The sequence below is a fragment of the Colias croceus genome, chromosome 6 (assembly GCF_905220415.1).
Source record: "Colias croceus chromosome 6, ilColCroc2.1".
Taxonomy (NCBI): domain Eukaryota; kingdom Metazoa; phylum Arthropoda; class Insecta; order Lepidoptera; family Pieridae; genus Colias; species Colias croceus.
Genome location: NC_059542.1, coordinates 930,329 through 951,067, shown reverse-complemented (window position 1 = coordinate 951,067; position 20,739 = coordinate 930,329).

Below are 20,739 nucleotides of genomic sequence, written 5' to 3'. Positions count from 1 at the left end.
CATACCGCATATATCTGTTTCACTAATCGATTTTCATTTAAGGGATAAGTAGGTGATCAGCCTTCTGTGTCCTGCCAGACCGAAACATTTTTATTTCTTCTTCTCCACCGGGAAACGAACCTAGGACTCCTCGGTTCTACGCTCTATATTGGAAATCAATTGCAAATGTAGAGACGCTTTGTCTTGTATATATGAAGGTAAATATCATATTCATTTTTATTCGTAAAATTGTTACGTCATGATAACCTACTGTATAAAAATAATATCCATAAAACAATATTTAAGTAATTATACCGCCTCAATACAGGAATAAAAATATGTATTTCCAACCAACAAACGGATAAACGAGTAGAAAAATCAGACAATGGCTTTGACAGGCGTCCCGCACAGATAAAATATAGTGTACAGTCACTCACAGAAGTGCTCTGAAAATCCCTATATAACTTGCTTCAAAAGGAATCGATATTAATGATTAAAATGCTTAGGGAATGCAGATTGTAAAGGGCTTTTGTTTTTAGTATATTTTACATTTTTCTTTATGCAAGGGGCTCGTGCTTGTGGGTTGAGAATTCTCTCGTTTGTAAAAATTACCTATACATATATCTGCTTGTTTGTAAATTATTAAGCATTCGACAGCAGAAAAGTGAGCCTTGGCCGATTTTCATACTTTTTCTTTATCTTCTTAATTGAAGATCAAATTTATTTTTACATATTTTTTAAATATTGAGCGCAATTTAATATGTCATAAGAATTGCTGACACATTAAGCATGGTTTGGGGGAGGAAAAATAAACAGGACGATGTCCCAAAAAATATATTGTTTTAATTTTATTTTTTTACATGTACCACCCTACATCACGGCCATTAAAACCAGATGTTGGCTGCTGAATAATTATTGATGAGAGTGTAATTGACGGAAGGGCTAAGGGCACCGACGTTTCCACAGAACTACCCTAATGAAGAGCAATGAGTTTCATCATTTGGGGTATATGAGTTTTTGTTGATTGTGCGTGTATTTTGTGGTTTCTGGAGTGAAAATGTCTTAAGATCATCGAATCGTGCTAAGAGGGGTTAGGCGGTCAGCGAAAATTCAGCTATTCGGGCCTGAGGTAAGCGGTGAGGGGTGTGCGTTTAGTATGGAATCAACGTGCTCGAAACTAAAATCGTAAGCGCCATTCACATTTTTATTTTTTATCAAAAAGTGAATGAAAATATTTAGCATTTTCTAAATCTAAAACAGTCACGAAATCGACAAGGTAAATACCTATGTATTTGTGATTTTATACGAATTATTATCGTAAAATACGGTTATAATGAGCATTTATATGATATTTTAGAGGTCACTTCAGGATTTTTTTTTATCGAGCAAAATTTTTCCAATCGTGTTTTGGAAACAGTCATCCCATCACACATACGTTCTGTAATACATATTAGAAATTCCAGTGCGAAAAAACTTCAATATTTTCAATTATAGCTCTTAGAATACAGTCCATTTTGCCGTGTTCACCTACTAAGGGCCCTTAAGGTTTTTAAACAAATGTGTATTAACCATTATTTTTAATTTCAAGTACCTACGAAATCTAGTAAAATATTTAACACTTGAATTATTAAAACTTAATTTTCATGTAATATTTTTATTATTTTATAGAGTTTGTTAAAACTGCTATTGAAAATATTCAATGGTAATAAGTATTTGGTTCCTGATACTGCAGGTCATGAGCGGTAGCGTTTTAATATTATATATTTTTATTAACATGAATGGTGAAGCAGTGTATAATCAAAATCAAAAATTCTTTATTGTGCACTACAGATACAAGTAAAAATAAGACAATCTTTCAATAAAAGACAACTACAGGCGGTTTATATAGTAATTTCTTCATACCTAAACTGGCCAATTTCATACATTCTTATAAAATTTTTTCGTTATATTATTGCATTAAAAATATTTCCTTTAGTTAAAAAAAAAAAATTAAAAAATAGTTTTGTTATAAAACTAATATATAATCTTTCTATTTAGCACAAAAAAAAATTTATTCAAATACTCAATTTGCTTTTCCTATATGAACAAGGGACATTACAAAACCTTTGATTATAAATTACTAATCATTATTAATCCAATAGAAAATACCATGAAATCTCTCATAACTTGTACCCCACAAATAAAGGGTCTGCATTTAACGAGGTACACGTGTCCAAGCTTAGCTAGCGACTAACGCCAGCAGCCGGGGGGGCAGGCATATAGTCAATCACTGATGTGTTGTTTTGACACATTAGTAGAGTCCACAGTAACCGTAGTTTGCACGTTTTTGCATAACCAGTCCAGTGATTAATTACGTCATTTGGTTCAAACGGCTTCCACCAATTAATAATATCTAATTTAGATAGGGAGGCGAAGAGGGGAATTTTCTGCAATACTCGAGCGTGGCAGTTTAAGATATGAGAGATACCTTAGACCTAATAGAACAACCTTGTTAACTATTTAGCTCTTTAAGTAGTGACGCGCGCCCAGGATAGACGATCAGATTAGTAAAAAAAAATCGATAGTCTGAAATACTCGAGCGCGTCAGATTAAGATATTGGGGGTTGATTTTAGTGTTTTAAGACTAAATTTAACTAATCTGACGATAAGTCCTTGACGCCGCCAAGTTATAGGGTCGCGAACTTGTAAAAAAAAAACGTTAATCCGGCATTCTCGAGCGCGATTGTTTTTATTTTTATTTTGAAGAATATAATCTAAAACTTACTAAAAATACAAAATCTGCCGGTTTCCGCGTGACCGGAAGTCTGGAGGAGCCATTTCGTCTTCCGAAAAACGCGTTGCAGTATATAAGTCGCGAACGATACATTTTACAAAAAAAAAGTTTGAATAAACAAAAAAGGTAATTTTATTTTACACAAAAAAGGTCTCTTTACATTTTTGTCCAAAGTTAAAACTTTTTGACTTGAAGCATCATAAAAACTCAAACTCCCGATTTTTTGAGTATATCTCGAAAACTGAGGGTGTTAAGAAAAATTGATATGAAATAACGATGATAAGAAACTCTCAAACCTTTTTCGGTCAGATTAAGAGAACCCACCAACATTTTTGTCAGATTAAGAAAATATGCTTTCAGGAGACCGAGATAAACCTCCCCTATGAAAATCTGACGCGCTCGAGTATTTCAAAAGGACTTTTTTTTTCTGCATTTTCAAAAATTCATCGTAACTTATCGTCACGCCGAAATCGTCAGTTTTTTTAAGGGGAGCTTCCTTGGGGCCTACTTAACACCGCTTCCAAAAATCTGACGCGCTCGAGTAAATTTTTTTTTTGTGCATTTTTGACGAATTAATATGCCTAGCCCCACCACGCGAACCGGCAGATTAGTATACCGTTGTTATCAGAGGCACTTGGGCCATACGTAGTATGAATATCTGACGCGCTCGAGAATGCCCAAGTAACTATTTTTTTTTACATTTTTGAAAATCCGTACACGCCAAACCCACCGCTAAAATGGTTTTTACCATAGAAGCTTTTCTTTTCGAAATTATTTTATCTATCGATTTTGATAAGTCTCGACGGCGCCGTTTAATTACGCCATTTAGCTACCTCGCCTCCCTATCTAATTATGATGTTTTTTGTGTAAAAGTCGTTTTATTCATTATATTAAATTATAATGAACTAGTATTAGTTAATTCCTAGAAGTAACTCTTGATGTCAGAAATATAGCCTGCGTATTAGAATATAATCCTCCTGTTTTAAAACTGTTTTTTTTTTAATTTATTTAATAAAAACTATTAGCTTGATTTTCATAGAATTTACTGATATTGTAACGAAACAAGAAAATTTATAATGATAAGTATCGATGTTGTTTTGTGTTGCCTTTAATTGTATATAGCCTTCCTCGATAAATGGGCTATATAACACAAATTTTTCAAATCGGACCAGTAGTTCCTGAGATTAGCGCGTCCAAACAAACTCTTCAGCTTTAAAATAAATATTAATGTATAGATATATAGTCTGTGAAAACCGAAGGCAAAACCGACACCACCACAATTCACACGCAATTTTTACAAATAATTTGTACCCAGATTGTATGGACTAGTTTTAAAAGCCACATACAAAAACATTGCTCCATTCAAAAGGTACATTTTTATATGTAACTGGAATATTTGTAATAACTATCCTTTGTTGAACCGAATACTACAATACAATGTAAATAGCCCGTCGCCTGACGTATTCGAGCTCTTCCTGCTGAAATGAAACCTGAAACTAGCTTTTACTTTCGGATTTGTTCGTATTTTATGGTAAAATGTTGTGTTAATTTAAGGTATTACTTAAGGGATTATTTAAAAAATATTGTTAATCTTAATAATCAAAGTAGGAACTATTGATGTTCTAGAATATATAAAAATATAATAATTATGCATGTACATTGTGCAGCAGAGTTTTTTCGGAAAAGACAAGAAGTAACCTCTTGTCTAATGCATATAATAACTATATAGTCTTACATTTTAATTTATAATTAGTTACATCATTATTTATTTAAATTTAATTAAAAATAATAATAATTAACCGCTACTTAAATGATATATATAACTCACACCTAGAAGTGAACTCAGAAGTAGAGATTATGTGAGATAGATTAGAAGATAATATAGATATTATAGTATAAGTATAAACTAAAGAGAGACACTTGTATCCTTGTATGTAACACTTATACAGAAAACAAAATAAACGCTTTATACTGAAAACAAAATTAAAAAAATAGTTGCACATTGTTTATGAAAAGCACTTACCTCACGATGTTATTCCACATTGCTAACGAAGAAGTGTAGGCGCGAGTTTCTGTTTTATGATTATTTAGATATAACTTTAATTATATTTATTGCTATTTACAGGAGGTTTCTATTAGGGGTAAGATTTATTAAATTTAATTGTACAGATCTTTTACCGTGTATACGTACTTTTTGTTCAGCTGTGTCAAGACTATCTTCAATCATCAGTAAATAAAACAATATTTATCTAATAAAGTAATTAAAATTTTAAAAATCCTATATTAAAGTAATATAATAAAATGGATAAACACAAAAATATATAACCACCTTTGTAATATTCTATTTTTAAATTCCTCGTTCAATCCAGTTGAATCCAGTGCGAACTGGTTCTCGATAAAATTATATTTGCTGTCTATCACGCTTCTCCTAGTAAATAAAACCTCCGTATTTACTAAATGTATTTCGCGAACGTGCATTTCCTTCGCAAACATATTTTCAAGCATTTAGCATTAAACAAACGATCCTATGAGATTTTCTATCAGGACTCGTGCCGTTACCATGGCAACGCGTCGCGACCTACCCTACCCGGATATCTAATAAAAATATGTCCATAAAAACAATGAAATACACCCTATGTATTGCTATTAAAGACTATTTTTGCAGAACGAAAATTGTGAATCGCATTTCCCTTGCTTATTTAGAAATGCTATACTTTTAGAATGGAAAATTGTACTCTGATCAATTTTTCCTGTGAAGAATGAGAAAAGCTATGGCATTTTCACATTTTATATGCGATTTTTTAATAAATTGCCATTTTGTCTTCTCTTAAGTAAAATTTACAAGGCGTAAAGATAACAGCTATAGACTTAAGCCAATAGTCATCTTCTCATTAGGTGATGATGGTGAGGTATTTCAACGCGCTGTTTGCGCGAGTCGCTCCTCGCGTCGGCTTGTCAAGAAAACGCGTGGCAACGTTAATTTCCGAGATATAATATGTATTTAATAATTACAGGGCTTCAGTTGAAAACCAAAATTTAGCTCGTTTTCTGCAGTACATCAAAATACATATCCTTATATAAAAATTATTTGCAAAATCAGAAATTTCATTGTTAAATAATTCGTTTTCGATTTTTATTTTAGCCTATTGTTATGATTTCATATTATGATCGAGCAAAATACACGTGGTTGTGTAACAAATTAGCACACTTTTTAGGCAATATCTTGAAGTGTATTGATTATTTTTTCTAAAAGCGTCATATAATTGCAAATACATGAAAAATTTGATCTTGCAAACCAATTTTACTCCGCTTCGCTGAAAGGACTCCCCTGTACTGTGTTTAATTTCATTTAACTGTATAAACAAATACAAATAAACAGTGAATGAATGCTTATATACTTATATAATATGTATTTAAAAATAAAAGGAATTGTTAATTATTATGATGATAAATTGTAGTTGCAAAAATTGCATAAAAATAGCGTTATTCCGAAATCCTTTTTAAAACGTAGTGCATATTTTAGCTACAAAATAATACAAAACTAGCCTTTGACAACAAGCAATGTTTTATCCCGATGCTTGAATATTTGTTTTCGTAGTAATATAGTGCCATTGTTAATAAGGCTTGAAATATTCTGTAGTTTTCTGAATTTGCAGTGTCCTCGTTTATATTGTGCTCATGTAACAGAGCTGTTTAGTCGTGGGTATGCGTTAGTGTATGTATAGGTACAGTTTGTGTATTTTAAGATATTTTTTAGTTATTGTATAAAATTGGTTAAAAATTGTTAAATAATTGTACTATTATTTGAGCTGCCTGTACAAAATATTGTGTACAAGAGAGCTTTACAGAGGTAAACAGATATACTTTATAGAGGTAACCAGAGGCTTACAACGAATGCAAGACGGGAAATACATATTAACATTATCGAAATTAACAATTAGAATCGAAACTATTATAAGCATATAAAAATTCAATTAGAAATAAGTAATAACAATAGATTTTCCATCAATTACAATTACAAATATTGAAAAGAAAACATTGAGAGTTTTTCAAACTTTTGCCATCGTTAAAACTATCCCCAAACATAAAATTCTAGTTAATTACAAAATTTCAAACCTAAAAACTGTAATTGGTCCACAGAAGTTTTTGACAACAATATCGTGCAATATTGGTTCTTATTTTCCACGAAATAAATACCAGTTTAGTGTGTTAAATTGTAATTTGGGCAAACTTCGACTGTCAATTATACGTCTGAGTGAGTCATAGATATAGATCGAACTAGATGAGGCATAATAATGTAGCGTCCGTGCTACTTATCATTCTTAAATTTATGCGCAAAGCTCTCAAAAGCTTCAGTTATAACTTTCAGTTCAGCTAACCAATATAATAATATGGATTTAATATTTATGTAATGATGTGCGTATATCAATAAAGAAAATAAAATATTTTGAACACACTATTACGTAAATGTCGCACGATTCATATTTTCATCTAGTCAGGATTTTCAAAAATAATAGTAGTTCATATTATCATATACATGTCATCAACGCAAGCTATTTTTAACTCCATGATTCCATTGTTACGATATTCGAATATTCGGCACGATATCCACACAAAATGACGCACCATCACCATCTAGTATTTTATTATCTGTGCACAGAGTCAATAGTTGGCAAAGTGAATTAAGGGTATTCATACACCAGCCGCCTCGTCAGCACAAACTATTCCTGTTTACAAACTACATAAATTATTCAATATTCATTCAAGTAGAATTAATGAGTGTTTCAGCGGTTAAATGCTTTAACGAGTTTCGTATTCAAAGGTGACTGCATCAAGTTTTCTGTAGTTGACCACAATATTAATAAAATACTTCCTTTACGAACCAGTAAAATTGTAGGTATAAAAAAGAAACGGTTTACGTAGTAATAACACAAAAAATATGCTTTTCATAAAATGTTCGCACACGTTCTATCTATACTAATATTATAAAGCTGAAGACTGTTTGTTCTCAGAAACTACTAGTCCGATTTGAAAAATTCTTTCGGTGTTACATAGCCCATTTATCGAGGAAGGCTATGGGCAATATAATTACGATAAGACCAACAGGAGCGGAGCCGCGCAGGTGAAACTACGAAGTGCAGCTAGTTATATATGAGATTTATGAAGTTTATAAAGTGGTAATTATGTTTATTTTTTATATTCGATAGACGATAACATTAAAAAATTAGAAAATTATACATATCTGCGTGATATTAATTAGTCAAAAGCTGCGAACTGTTAACTGCGTTTAATGTACTTTATATCTAACAATAGAAAATAACGTTTCCTTTCCATAAACCTTTTACGATTGCGTCTTATTCCTTACGAATTGCTTTTAATTAATATCTTGAGCAAACGTGTTGATTTAATTTAGGCAGGTGGCAGGTGTGTTCCCGGTATTCAAACTTGGCGCCGTTTGATTTATGAAATGCTAAACGGTTTTCGATTTATGCTACGCCTTTGGTTTCACTAGAAATACCTTTAGAATAGAAAATTTATTGAATTTAGTCTTTGTTATCATTTGCAGTGTAAAGTACATTAGCTTGTGTTGCCTGGATCATTTCGCTTGTTTGCTTGGTAGTGTTTATTGTCATATAAAATTGAGAAAGAGATATTTGGAACCTTTTTTTCTGAGACTTAAAAATAACGTATACGCTTCTAGTAATAAAATGATTACTAGAATAAAACAACGGCATATTGAAGGTGTATTTTAGAGAACAAAATCCAACACCCAAAGGAATTATTTTCAAATTACGTTTTACACAAAATAAATCACTGTACGAATATAGCAAATTGTCCGAGATATTAATACGAATTTAATTTTTAGGACTTGAAAGAATTCCCGACCATAAATCCTGTGCAAGCGACATCAAATGCTATGACTAATTGCTCTTCTCCTGTAGAAAATAAAACTACCCGCAGAAATCTAATTTTCGACTCTACCCTCTACATATTAAAGTTTAAATTCATTGTGATCAAGCAATCGTGTATCCTTAATAATATACTAATTAGACATTTCCAAAGATACTGGAATTGTATTTTATGATTTACGTGATCTTCGTGGAAGTAAAATTAAAGTTAAAATTACTCCAACAGCAATAACCAAAAAATACTCTGATATATTCATTTGAATCGTTAGATCTCAAAAATCTTTGATTGATATTTGAATCCCAGTGAAAATAATTAATAATTTATCATTTATTAAAAATAATACCTATGAAATTTTTTTTTATAAAAACATGTTAATGAATTATCATTTTTAAGACTCAATCAATAAGAAATAAAATAGTGCGACACATAAAAAATTATGTTTCGATTGTGTTACCATACTTTTATTTTGGCTAAGATCCAATAATAACAGATTACAGAATGGACGCCGCCTATTCCATGTTTATGTTTGCCATAAAAATACGTCAATAACTTTATCATAAGTCATATTTGTGTGTTAAGGCCCATACCTATCAGAATACATGTATAATGATTAAAATGTTTACATAAACACATAGACGAATTTAACTTTTTTGGAAAGAGTCATCAAGTTTTTCAAAAGTTGACGAAAATATAAAATTGTATATTTTATACTACTCAAACATATTTAATACTTCTACGTTTCCAATTTAAAAACAATATAATATCCTACTTTATTTGAACGTTAAAATATTGGAAACATGAACAGATTATAAATAAACTAGGTACCTATTATGTATCTACAGAGAACATTGTGATTGTTTGTAAACATGTTATAATAAAAAAAACCTAAAGTAAATAATAAACTGTTTAAACTTCGCCTTAAGAAAGTGGAATGCGTAAATTCCCTCGCATTTACATAAAAATAAATATACATTTCTTATAAATGATAGGAAGCGGTTAAGAAATCATTATAGCGTTAATTAGATGCATCTTTTTGTTATTGTATGTGCAATAATAAACACATAAATAAACATTAAGAGATATATTTATTGTTATATTTTTTTTATTAAATTAAATGATGATCATCATAAGCATGTGAATATTTACACATACAAATTCATCAGTTTTATGTTATTCTATAAAAATATAACCTACAAACATCTTACAGATCTCGTACTCGGACCGCGACTTCGCCTGCATTCCATCCCTTAAATCAGACCATAGACCTTTTGTTGTGGTAATATGGAGACAGCGGGCAATATGAATTTCTTAAATTTATTTCTTACTAGGTTTCCGCCCGCGGCTTCGCCCGCGCAGTCAAAGAAAAACCCGCATAGTTTCCGTTCCCGTGGGATTTCCGGGATTGCGTCATTTTCCCGGGATAAAAAGTAGCCTATGTCCAAATCTCATGGAAATTGGTTCAGTAGTTTAGGCGTGATTGAGTAACAGACAGACAGAGTTACTTTCGCATTTAAAATATGTATTAAGTACCTATGGACTAGTATGAGTCGTGGCTTTCTTGCGTAATGCTGTAGCCCTATAAAGTAATACCTAATTCGTAGAGACTAAACTGAATAATTCGTAGACATAGTACAATCAGTACCAAAATTTTATTCTAGAATGAGCAGCATCTTTAAGTAAATGAATAGCAACTACCTCTTATAAAACTTTCGCATTTATTAGTATGATTCTATGGCCGCAGCTTTCAAATAGCAAATTAACATAATTATGCCCCGCGGCATCGCTTGATCTACGAACAGTACACGCTGCTATTAGCACTTGAAATAAAACTGGTTAGCAATACTGGTATTTTGTAAAGGTAAATAATTAGCAAGTTGCATTTTTAGATTGGTTAGTGTCGTGTTAATAAATTACCGGGTATTTGAATGCCTTCTAGGTATATTTCATCGAAATTCATTAGGTTTTTTTTCAGGCGCATTGTTATATTAACTTTCGCCTCGTCTTCGGCCATATCTTTAAACTTGTAAGTGTAAAAAGTATGGTTGTTTCCATGCCTGTTAGACATAGTAATATTATCAACATGGGAACAATACACATAGACAAAAAAAAGACGGGTTGCACTCCGGGAGTGCCGGCAGAAGTGAAAACTTGGTTATTAACGTTCACTATGTTTGATATTATATACAATTACGTTATATACAAAAAAAAATCCGTCTTACGCTTTTTCGATCAGGCCACGTGTCCTGACGCGAGTTTAAGATTATATACCCAACGCCGCTAAGGAAGTTTTCACTTCAAAAATATGCTTGTTTTCTTCCTTGTTTTCAAAGGCACTGCGTACTATAATACTTCTCTATAATATCTTAGCTACTTGCAATTTCAAACAAACTTCCTATCTTAACTTCTATAGATTCTTAGATATTATGTACTTGCAAATTTGCAAAAACACAAGTTTAGTACCCCACAGTTGAAAATACGGATCAATATCAAGTAAAAGCAAATAGTAACTTGAAATGCATTTCTAAACTTTCCTTCAGTGCCTCCCCTTGTTTTCCTTGGGAAATTGTAAGGCACCCCTCTAACATTAAGCAAACTCGCTCCTGGTAATAAATAGAATTTTCTAATAAAGATATACATTATTAACTTCTTTGATGTGCCGGAATAAACATTCAATTATTGTATGGAAAAGAATTTAAATTGCTTTTTTAAAGTGCAATGGTTAAAACAACATTTTCGAGTTGTTTTGAGTAAGAAATATATACTATATAGGTAATATATAATATAGTACAGTACCATTTGTAAAACTTATGTTGAGCTTTTCGAAATCAAGAACTTCTGCCGAGAAAAAGTTTATCGGTATCAACATAGTGCGTGATATGAAAACGGTTGACAATTAAATATTATCGCTTCGTCTCTTATTATTATTAGAGATTTGATAGTGATTCAAAAAAACATTACATATTTATTATTTATATTTCAACAAATAGTTTATACATTTTAAGATTACCTAGAATTCGGAGCTTTTATTGCCCGCTCTCCAGTGTAGAATTTGCTCTCTGTATCGGTGATAACTTATTTCTATGTCACGATTCAAGAACGGCTGCAAAAGTAGTTGTATAATTAGTAAATGTAGTTTCAAATAATAACGTTCATTCAGTACCCACGATTATTGACACTTAAATTAAATACGCGACACGTTCAAAGCCAATTAACAAGCAACAGTTGCCGTTAGACAAATCAAAACACACCATCAATAAAAATCAAAAACAAACACTTCTTCTACTGCCACATATCATCTTTGCACCGTTAAGAAATCTTGAGTTACACACAACCGAAAATACAGCCTAATGCTAAGATATAAGGTTGGTTTTTCAAGTGAGAGTAGATTAGTGACAACTTAATGTCATATCGGATTATGCAAAGTGTCTTAGAGTACAAGTTTACTGTTAATTTCATGTGGGAAATGTTAACGTGTAAACGCTCTTTAACCGGTGAATGAATCAAGCTTGATTTTCCTTCAATAACCTTAAACAAATTAGTTGTTTGATACTCTAATCAAGAAACAAAACTTTTCAAAGTTTATTTGAAAAACAGTCTCAATAATAAATGCAACCTTTAACAAATAATATTTCTTTACATTCGTCACGTTTTTAATCTTTATATTTTTTAAATTGTGGACCCCAATCTGAAGGAGGTATTTCATATTTGAAAACGTGGAAACAAAATTGGAATTCAAATTTACAAGCTAAACTAAATACACACATTCAATAGGGGTCTGCATATACATTTTTCTGTTTACATGGGCTCTATGTTTCCAGTTATATTTTTCAAATTAATACCAACTTTCACTCTTACAGTCTAGTACCTAGATTTTTAAATTCAAGATTTATATAAAAATGCATTTTACATACAAATAGATAACCAAAAGTACCGTCAGCATAAATCTCGTGCATTTTCAGGAATCTCTCTTTGACGTTTATTTATGAAGACATCTCGAGACAGCACCGACATTAGTCAAGGCAAACGTTGCATCAAGTACGGATAAATACGGATTTGAATTATTTAAACTTGTTTTATAAATGTAAATGTGCTAACTATTTGGGATATGGTGGGATAAATATATTGTGGTATTTTTTACAGGAGTTTTACTAGTTTTAAAACTATGTTGTAGATTACGTAAAATTACAGTTAAAATATTTTTAGGTACCTACTTATCAAAAAATGTGTGCGTAGTAGTGTACACACGTAAGAAGTGAAACTTCTTTATGACCTTATTTTTCAAAAAATAATTTACTATATATGCAACTTTACAGAAATACGTCGAATCATGCGTGGTAGGGATGAGAAAAAGATGGCGCGTAACGGAAAAATGTCACGCGTAACGAAAAAATGTTACACTAAATTTTTTTCCAACCCCGATAAAGAAGTTTCACTTCAAAATTGAAAATAATTTATGTGCATTTCTCAGTTTATACGTATAAATAATATTATGCAATATTTACTACTATCATTGTTAATTCAAATGTCATATTCAATTACTTATTATAATTTGGAAACAAATGACAATCTGACATTTTAGCCAGCAATTGAGATTTCTGTATCAAGTATCAAGTTAAATTTTTTAATTTTAAACTGAAGCCACATTCGAAATTCTGTGTCAATGGAGTCTGAATTAAAATTACGGTTAGCTTTTTAAAACTCCAAAAAGTTCGGAGATAAAATGTGTCCTTTCAACGTTTAAAAACAAATGTTTTACTGCGTCCATTCGAGTTTCAGTTTTTTGCTCCCGTGTTTTTAATTAGAGGATGAATTGAAATTCCTTTATTTCGGTGACTGATCCGAATTCATTAAATGTAAATAATTATTGCGGAAATGTCGCTTGGAACTAATTAACGATTTAAAACGAAAGATCCTTGGCTTGGCTTTTGTTGCAAATGTCATAAAAGTGATTTGGACCTGTTGTTTTGCAGAAATGTGAAATGTTTATAAAGAAAAAATTACCTCCTGAATAATCTAAGAAATTGTGTCAAGTTGAAAGTTATTGTGATTTTTGTATGGAAAATTAAGTGGGTAATTAAACTTAAATGCAATTAAGATTTGTTTTTTATAATTAGCTTTTGAATAAATTATTATTTTTAAAAATCTCCACTGTGAATTGAACCTCTATATTCCTATTTTGTTACAATAATTACGGTACTAAACAGACGGTCAGCAAGTACATAATATTAATCTCGGTCGGAAGTATTATATTTCCTTGAAACTTAATGCGGAATAACTAATATCCTGTGGCTTCTGTCGCCAAACTGTCTCTTTGAGTTTTACAATATGGCTGTTATGAAAATCTTGCATATAAAATAGAAAATCCGTTGCAAATTTCAATACATTACCGTTATCTTTTTCCTACCCGAAGTAAATATTAAGGTTACTACATACTGAGTACCTACAAGAAGAAAACACATCAATAAATGTATTTATTCATCACAAAATGCATCGAAAAGTTTGGCAGAAGCTCGATATTTTTACAACATAGAATCTACTTAATTACTGAATTTTGATGTGTGATAAATCTCAGGTCAGTACTCTAGGTACTTACTGTAGCAAATTACTGATTTTTGTTGCGTGATAGATCAGTACCTCAAATAAAAAAAGCCTAGAAACTGTAAAGCAACTACAGACGAAAATCCTCCACAGGGCCGTGATTGCTTCTCTCTATACATCAATTTTAATAGACACAATGTCCGAACAGCAGACATGCAAAAATATTCTCTGAGTTTCCATAGTTACGTCACGAACGGAACCTTCTAGAACGATAGCTGAATGTGTCCTTATTACAAAGGGATAGAGTTCAAAATATCGATACGTATACACCGTTAAGTGGACAGTGAAACTGTTTACTTCGATTCTGAGGATGCGCAAATACTTATTGGACAAAGCCATGACTTCTGACGTTTCAAATATATGTTCTTCTGGTGTAATTGAAGCCTCATGTTCTTTTATGGACAGGTTTTGTAGATAGAATTTATGAGTAAGTAAGATATAAGCCTTATTTTGCACGTAAGTATATAATTTATGAATATGTAAAATACAAGCTTACTGTTCCATACGGAACACCTTTTTCCATAAATTTAGATACCCCTTTATTTTTTCTGTGAAAACATAAAGGCAGTTCTGGGTTGAACGCATCTGTACTTCAGGAATTCTATATAGCTGTGCCTATTTTAGTAAGACTTTCAACAGAAGATAGCTTTTTTATTTATGAAGGAGCTTTCACTGGAAAATTGTTTATTATAAAAGAAGTTTGACTCTTTTTTTCAGATATTGCTAAAATTCCCTGCAAATAAGCTCTTGGCGCTAGTCATAGGTCAGCTAATCACTTTTAAACGTGTCAAATTCGTATCATATATCTTGAAATGTGAAGCTTTATAACCCCCAGTGAGATTAACATAAAAGACCATAAAATATATTGAATATTGTGTTCCTGTTATCTCCGGTCGAGGTGTAAATCACTCAATGCGCATGCGCCTTGTTTATGCCTATGACCCCACTCTGGGAACATGAATAGTCGCGATGTTTTGTATCTTTTTGGCTAGCTGCTTGGCCCGACTTTGCTTGAGTTGAACTGCTATAAAAATGGTGAATTCATATTATAATCCAATTGTTAGATTTTTACATTTTGGATTAGAACGCAACGGAAAACGGAATGCAACTATTAACCCTTACAACAAAAATGCTGCCTTGTGAAGGCAAAAATAAAGAATGTTTATTTATTTCATTCATTTTTTTACTGTTGATTTTTTATTATAACTTGCCTATATATAATTTCAATAACAACTTAATAGCTATACTGGAAATACTTACAATAACTAGGTGACCTAAAAAAACAATAGCTTATAATCAGCTTAACAGATCAATTTGAATAAGCTATTTGCGCACCTCTTAATCGGACATCGATACTAATCCGTTAATTGACGATGTATAATCCTATCGACTGTTTATTGTACTGTTTGTATGTTTGGCCGTACACCCTCACTCGCTATCCCAAAACGTTATGGATATATACAAAAAGTTATGGATATGGGAGGGATTTAGTGGTGCATATGTAAATTTTCGGGTAATGATTGTGTGTTTTAATTAACATTTTTTTTAATATTTAACATTTAAAATCTTTAAAAAGAAAACTCATGTGATCAGTCAGTGAGAACAATAAAAGTAAACATTTTTGACAAAATAAAAACACCTTTATTTTAAAATAATTAATTTATAAACGTGTACTACCTAATAAAATAGGATCTGCGACAAAACCTACCTTAAATAATATTGTTACAAAAAATGTAAGTGAAATGCTTTCTATGTATGATTTTTTTTCGAAATTGGTAAATACTAATTACAGTTATTGTTGCTATTGGTATTGTGTTTATTATTTTTCGATAAATATGACGTTTAATTTAAACCAAAATGAAATAAAATCTTCTACGCATCGCACAGCAATCCACAATTATTATACACAGAAGCACTTAAAATAAATACGATAATTTATGCAATTGCTACAACTTATAATTGCTTGCCGTAAGCTTTCTTTAATCGCCTAACTATAGTCGTGTCAACGTTTCATTTGAAATAGCCACTGAGCAACTTTGTGGTATCATGAGTTATCAATTATCATGACACCGTCTGGGAGGCCATTAGATACGCGACTATAAAGATCAAGCTTAGTTAATTTCGTAAAAATTACATGAAAGACTCAATTAAAAAGACAATTGAGGAAACACGTGTTACTTATACCACTACTCGTAATATTATAATTTAGGTATCTGTGCTAAAATAGAAAAATAAATATTTTTAAAAGTTTTACAATTTTTTAATCCTACTTAACAGTACTTAACCTATAGATATAAAATTAGAATTGGATAGTAGGGAGATAAAGCAAGGATCATATTTAAATTAATTTATATTTCTATGTTAAAACTATAATAATAATAGCTCAACTATTATCACAGTTGGCCACTTCTAATATTAATAGAAACATTCATTTAAATATCTAAATGTACAAAACGCTGATTGCTTAGCCCCACACTGCCAGAGCCGAGAGCGTTAATTAGAGTAAGTTGCCAATTTGCGCGCCTCAAATTGTCCGGCGTGTACGCTTCGCTGACGGAGGGGCGGATTCACGCTTCAGGCGAATTCTGTTTTAAATGCTTTAAAATAGTACTTGTAGTACGAAATGTACTGAACGGATAGTGTTTGGAAGCTTCGTACTTTGATAGGGTTTTTGATGTTTGCATATGGCTCAATATTCATTCCATTTATGAATAGGTTTTTAATTTTTATATAAGATACAAATATGAATTGCAGAATGTAGATGGTAAATAGATTTGTGTATACTAAGTATACACACCCTTTTTTTAATTTTATTTGATTTTTTTTAATTCTGTTCAATTCTTTAAAAATGATTATTTTTATGCAAACGCACATTTATCTCCCATTGTACGAAAAGCAACTTAACGCTTAAATCATCCAAAAGTGTTTGATTTAAAATTCAAATTCGATAAATTTGAATAAGTGACAAAAAGTTGAAATTCGCAGCCTTTTCGACTCCCCTCGTTACTCCAATATAAATCTGACAAACACAAAATATCAGTCACAATCGGACTCGCCGTCGCAAATACGAAATGCTAACAATAAACAATTTAAAACCGAATCCATCACGGCATTTCATACTCCCCTATAATTTTCACCCCTGTATGTTAAAGAAAATTCGACTTAAACAATCTTACTGCGCGCTCAACAAAGTTTTACACGAAAACAGCAAAGCAAAAACAACTCTACCACACGCATACAAAGCTCAAAATACCTTAACAAACGGTTCAGCTGTCCCGGATTAAAAACGAACTTTTAGTGAAAGGAATTAAGTTAAAAATCGCATAAGTCGATTGCGAAGAAGCCCCCGTATTGAGAAGACGTTAACTTAAGTGTCGCACCGATTTCGGACATGTCAGTTTGAACACAATGTCACGTCACGTGGCGTGGAGTGCGCACGGCCAGTAAAAAAGCGGTTACAATAATTATTTAATATTAGATATTATAACTAAATAAATTAAATCAAAATTGTTTGTGTATTTAAATCATGTATTATTTTCATTGAGATAAAATTCTAAATCAAATATTGTTTTTCAACAATTACTTTAGGTAGGTAGGTTTACCTTAGTTTTAATTGGGCTTTAACGTCTTACACTTTTAGATATTTCTATTATTTACGTGCACTGAACTTGTACTGATATTTTGTGATATTTTTAAAGTATTGGACACAAAATATAAATCTAAAAAATAATAATTAATTACACTATAAAGTGTACGTGCAACTAATAACACGAAATTTCTAGTGTGTACATGTAGAGCGTAAACGAGTAACAAAAATTTATGTACTTTTTTTTATTCTTAGTGAGGTTTTAAATATCAAATTTGATTACGGACAAAATATTAAATTTTTGTATGAATGTTATAACTTATACAATATACATATTATGTAAATACGTAAGTAAACAAATCTCCCACTTCATGACCCGACAAACCGTCAGTTTGGCATCAAGAATTGTTCATAGTGGGAGTTGGGAGGGTGAATTGAAGAGGATTTTGTTTATTTTTGTTTTAACATCGATCGATTAGTTCGCACGTGTGCGACACATTTCAGCTGGTAAAATTATACAAGGGTTTGTGGAATTAATAGAGTTGTTAAATAGTTGCAGTCGTTCAGAAGAAAGCATTGACAGAATATTGATTTATAAAATTACAAGCTTACCGCCCGCGGCTTCGCCCGCTTTGTCTAAAACCTAATAAATTATATACCTTTCTCTTGAATCACTCTATCTATTGAAAAAAACCGCATCAAAATCCGTCGCGTAGTTTTAAAGATTTAAGCATACAAATGGACATAGGGACAGAGAAAGCGACTTTGTTTTATACTATGTAGTAATTATTATCAACTTTTCTTGGTCTCTATTTATTGTCTTATTGGGCTGTATAGGTATATCATTGCAAGACTGAACTTTTTATGAGATAGAACACACTCTTGGCCGGTTTTAAATCGATTTTATGGAATGTTTAAAAAAACCTGGAACATGATAATAAAAAAAAATACAAAAATGAATAAAACTTAAAATATTTGGACAAAGCATATTGTAGGAGTTGGTAATAAATGAACCTTCTAGCAATTATTTCGATAAAAAGCGTAAACCATGGTAAAGCTTACGTTGCATAGTAACTGGGGTAAATCGGAACCGTGCCCCGCTATTTACATTCCTCTTCCATTTGTTTACCCAGTTACTGTATTGATCATAGCCGTCTGATTGAACTGTAGTGCCTTGAATCATTTCCCAACGATTGCCTTTTTTCTAGAACAATCTATGGTTATAGATTTCGAAATTAGAACGATAAAAGAATTTAAAAAGTAAAAAGTCCGGCCAGTGTTTTTGTTACCCAAAAAAAAAGTTATGTTACAGGGTAAAAAAAGGTTCTGGCAGGTTATAATAAAAGCATGCGGAAAGGAAAAGAGATATAAAATCATTACGTGTTAAAATAACTCTTCTTATAAGCTCGAAATTTAACAAACACCTTTATCCAAAAAGCGAAAACGACAGAGTTATAATCTGTATGCCTTTTCCAAGGAAAATGTAATCCTTGTTCTTTTTAAAAAGTAAATGAAGCGAAAAGTGAACAAACCCTTACAGAATATAAATATTAATTTGGAACCAGACCACAGACATAATTCGACACGCCACACGAGGGTGAAGCTAAGAAAGGCTCATCTGTTTTGTGTAACTATCAATTTTCCTGTAATTATTTCTGTTTATTACGACATCAAAGCTTTTGTTGTCAATGTGTTTTGATTATGGGCACGAAGATAATAATAGCAAAGTAGATACGAGATAGGCAGTACTATATGTAATTCGGAAATTAATTGAAAGAGATGATTAAATTTATTATTTTCACTGTGAAATTAATTATACTTAATACATAGATTTATGTAACATAAAGTACATAAAGAATCTATCTCCTGACCTTTTATTTCAATATTAAACCACTAGTACATCATAGAAAGTTCTAGTTTCTTTCTCATTAACAGCGCATGAACAAGACCTCCTTGTTCAGTACAACCATAAAAATCATAAAATCATTATAACAATTAAAAGGTCCACCCACAAATTATACTAAGTAACATTCGACCTACATACAGTCGTGGTTTAATAATTAAAGCACTACAATATCTTAAAGATGTTAATTTGCTGGTCAGGCATCTGCATGTAATGACTGTTGCTTGTGACTTGGTCTGCGGCATGTAAGCTGTGAAAACATTTCAAAACTTCAGTAATAACAATAGGTTATAAAATGTATATATGAAATTGATTGCCTTACAATGTCAGCTAACAATTCATCTAACTCACTCAGCTCGATTAACGAATACATTTTAAAATTTCTCGTCACAGATTGGAGCAGCTGTGACGTGGTCGTGGAGAAAATAATCTGAGTACAGAAACGCCTAACTTTCGATCTATATTGAGCGTCTCATCACTGAGTAGTCATTGCTCATGACTCTATACCAAAATACTTATAAGCTACTATTGCATCAGTTTGTAGGCCAAAGAAGTAGTAACTATTTAGTAATCTGGCGAAAGCACCCAAAGCAATCATCAGCAACCACAATTTCACCATAAAGTGAATATGATTTACTGGCCAGTACAAAAACGTGTGTTCAAATGTTCGATTCAATGGCCATTGTGCGGAATAACCTATAGTTTGAGGGTCGTAAAGATGTCCGATACATTGTAAGCTTCTGTGTTACTGCAGAGACAAAAGTCGAGGGCGGTTTATGAGTTCATCCAAGGAAGGGAAGATTTGCGAAAGGTGCTGATGTGAAATATGACTTTTTTATTGTTCCAAGGTACTTATTAACATGAGAAAAGTTCTGGAACTAGAACGGAGTGATGTGAAAGAGAATGGATAAGGTATTTTCGGGTATTTGATTACGTCAGAAGTAAATAATAACATTAAAAAGTCCTAAATCTGTAGTAAAATAGACATTA